Source organism: Solanum verrucosum, unplaced genomic scaffold (assembly GCF_900185275.1).
Source record: "Solanum verrucosum unplaced genomic scaffold, falcon-dt-bn FXZP01000622.1, whole genome shotgun sequence".
Lineage (NCBI taxonomy): Eukaryota > Viridiplantae > Streptophyta > Magnoliopsida > Solanales > Solanaceae > Solanum > Solanum verrucosum.
This window is the reverse complement of record NW_026020672.1, coordinates 3,743-7,677: the sequence shown is the minus strand read 5'-3', so window position 1 is coordinate 7,677 and position 3,935 is coordinate 3,743. Positions and strand designations below refer to the sequence as shown.

General features: G+C 35.0%; 1 pseudogene; it reads left to right on the top strand.

Annotated features, from left to right (window-relative positions):
* Nucleotides 1–2,800: 2,800 nt before the first annotated feature.
* Nucleotides 2,801–3,542, top strand: LOC125812141 (receptor-like protein Cf-9; annotated as a pseudogene).
* The last annotated feature ends 393 nt before the right edge of the window (nucleotides 3,543–3,935 follow it).

Genomic DNA, 3,935 nt, shown 5'->3' with positions numbered 1-3,935 from the left:
GCTAGAATCATATTTTGGGAGTGGTATTGAGCACCGATATGGGGATGCGAGTTCATAATAACTCAAGTCTCCATAAACCATATAGCCATCATGGGTAGAAAATGGTCATACTTTTTAGATGAACCCTTAGTGCTTTTTAGCATAGACTAGTGGATCCACTTAGTATTTCAGGTCCTATACCCCGGCAAGGTGTAGGATGGCCTGGGCAACGTGGGGCTAATAACGATGTATTATCAATATAGCTCTTAAGTGATGGTTGTTGGTTAGAGAAACTCCCACAACAGTAATTGCATGGTTCCTCAAGGGGTTCTGCTTAGTATGAATGGGGGTGTGGGACTTCATTTATGCATTGCACAAGTAGACTTTGAGAGGGAGCATAGTATGTCTTCTATGATATTATGATTATGAGCTGACAACATGTTTTAAACAATTTTCTTTTTTTCTTTATATTGCATTTGTTTTAAACTGTTTTATAATGAAATGAGTTAAGTTAAGTATTCATGAGTTGAGATGAGCCAAGGTAAGTGTTTCTTTCAGAATCTTTTCAAGTCTATGTTGTATTTAGCATTCCAACTCGCATACTCGTACATTCAATGTATTGATGCCAGTTGTCCTGCATCGTATTATGATGCAGACGCAGGTAACTAGGATCGGCATCTAGCACATCGTTGATCCAGTGAGCAGTTCAGAGTCTGTTGGTGAGCCTCTTTGCATTTCGGAGGATCCATTTTCATTGCTTTCAATATTAGCTTTAGTTCATTAGGATGTCGTGGGCCTGTCTCGACATCCATCTTAGTTGTTTAGAGGCTTCATAGATAGTCAGCCAGATGTTGGTTCATTCGTCATCATTTTGTTATTGGCTTATGTTCAGAGTTGAGTTGCCATTTTGGCTAAGTTAAATGTTTATTTTAAAAACATTATAAGTTCAGTTTGAGACATGTTGAGTTATCTTGTAATTGGATTCTCTTTCTTATGTCTAAGTCTTCCGTTGAGTAAGTAAGTCAGGCCAAGGGTTCGCTTGGAGCCAGCAATGGCTCTCAAGTGCCTGCCGCATCCAGGGTGTAGTCTTGGGGCGTGACATGGTATAATACACCAACACGCCATTTGTTAGCCAATGGAGGTATATATGCATCACTTTATAATGAGGAGTTTATTTGCTCTAAATCGCAAAGTTGAGGGGTATATTTGCCACTTTGCCCTAAAATAAAAATTCACTTTGTTTGATGAAAAGATATATGTGAGCCACTTTTATTATAGTATAAGTATCTATGCAAGACACTTTTATGATATAATTAATTTTTATGTTGTAGCTTTTATTTGAACTTTTCTTTGCAATGACTCATGCATTGACGTGAGAATATGTAAATTTATTAGAACTTGATCATCATCAAGTTAATATACAATCTGGTGCATAAACCAAACAACAATTTTATCCTAACTAATAAAAGATGATTTCTGACTTGAAATGTTTTTGTCAAGGTCTATACACCAAGCAACTCTCTTATCCTAACTAATCAAAAGTTTTGTAAATCTTTACATTTAGGTCAAGGTCTATATACCAACTAACACTCTTATCCCACCAATCAAAACTTTAAAGGATTATGGGATAAGGCACAAGTACCCCTAGATTATGACCAAAATTTCAGAGACACACCTTAACTAAACTAAGGTCCTACTACCCCCCTTGAACTCATTTCTTTAGCAATTTTGTACACCTTTTGGCTTACGTGGCACACTTTGTGACTCCATGTTGTTGAGGCACGTGATAGGTTTTTGGATGCCACATAAGCCAAAAAGGTGAACAAAATTACAAAAAAAAAAGAAAGGTTCAGGGGTAATAGAACCTTAATTTAGTTAATAAGGTGTCTCTGGGATTTCGGTCATAGTCAAGGGGGTACTTGTACCTTATCCCAAGGATTATTGACTTGAAATATTGTTGTGAAGGTCTATATATACGCCAATCAACGTATTTTTATCCTAACTAACTAATCGAACTCTTTTTGATTTATTGTCTTAAAAAGTTTTTGTCTTGGAGTATACATCAACTAATAATGTTATAGACTATTCTCGCTTTGAGAAGAAAATTTAAATTGATTAAATAATTGTTTTCTATTGTTAAAGGTTATATTCCCAATTACGTGTTTTTTTTTTAAAAAAAGTTCAAATATGCCATCGAACTTTGAGAAAAGGCTCAACTATGTTATTCGTTAAAAGTTTGGCTCATTTATGTCATTTTCATTTGAGAAAAGAATCATTCATGCCATTAGGGTTAACTGAAAATCCACCAGATTTTGCAAAACGATATTGTCCATGTGGCGAACGATGATTCGGACACATCATTATTTTTTTAAAAAACTTTTAACGATGATTTGGCTACATCATCCTTTATTTTTAATGCTTTAACTTTTTAAAGTTTTTTTTTAATTTCCTTCACTTTTTTTTGTATCTGTCAAAACTTAACTTATTTTAAATAAAAGTAATTTGGAATTAAATTTGAAATCAAATCCAAAGGAAAGATAATGAAAATAAATTGATTAAATAAAATCAATTGGAGAAAAAGAGAATACAATGAAAGGAAGTCAAAGAAATACAGAGAGAATAAAAAGCCCATTAATATTGTGTATTAATGGGTCAGGACTACTTGCAGAAAGTTGGGATAGATTATGAAATTAAGGATATACTTTCCCTTTCCGTAGTAATTTTCTTTGCTTAATTTGTGTTATATATACCTCATCAAAGTTATTGAATAGAGGAACAAAACCAAGATTTCTTAATTAGTTTTGAACATTTTAGTGCAGAAATGGGTTACGTAAAACTTGTATTTTTTATGATATTTCCCTTCCTTTGTCAACTTTCACTTTCTTTCTGCTCATCCTTATCTCATTTGTGCCCCAAAGATCAAGCTCTTGCTCTTCTACAATTCAAGCACATGTTTACAATAAGTCATGATCCTTCTGATTATTGTTTCGACATAACAGACCACTTGATTCAGTCATATCCAAAAACTCTTTCGTGGAACAAGAGCACAGATTGTTGTTCTTGGGATGGAGTTTCTTGTGACGAGACAACAGGAAAAGTGATTGAGCTTAACCTCACTTGCAGCAAACTTCAAGGCAAGTTTCACTCCAATAGTAGTGTCTTTCAACTCTCCAATCTCAAAAGGCTTGATTTGTCTAATAATAATTTCTTGGATCATCATTTCACCTAAATTTGGTGAGTTTTCTAGTTTGACGCATCTTGATTTGTCATATTCAAATTTTACAGGTCTAATCCCAGTAGAAATCTCTTACCTTTCTAAATTACACGTTCTTCGTATCCAAAGTTATTCAGATTGTCTTAGCTTCAAACCTCACAATTTTGAACTGCTCCTTAAGAACTTGACCCAATTAAGAGAGCTCAACTTTGACGGTGTGAACATCTCTTCCACCATTCCTCTGAATTTCTCTTCTTATTTAACAGCTCTACACCTTCGAGGCACACAGTTATATGGGACATTGCCCAAAGGAGTTTTCCACCTTTATAACTTGGAATCTCTTATTTAACAGGCAATCCCCAGCTCACTGTTAGGTTTCCCACAACCAAATAGAATAGCAGTGCATCACTCATGGAGTTAGTTCTCCGTGGTGTGAATGCTACTGGTAGGATACCTGAATCATTTGGTCATCTAACTTCACTGAGTACATTAGATTTATTTTCTTGTAATCTCTTAGGCTCTATTCCCAAACCTCTATTGAATCTCACCAACATAGAGGTTTTGGACCTTGCTTATAACCATCTTAAAGGACCAATTTCTGATCTCTTTAGATTTGGAAAGCTCAGGTGGTTATCACTTAGAAATAACAACTTTGGTGGTTGATAAAAGCAGGGACATTTTGTTATGTCTTTTGGTGTTTTGATGATCTCCTCACAAGTGCAGGGACCTGGTCCTCTGCAGA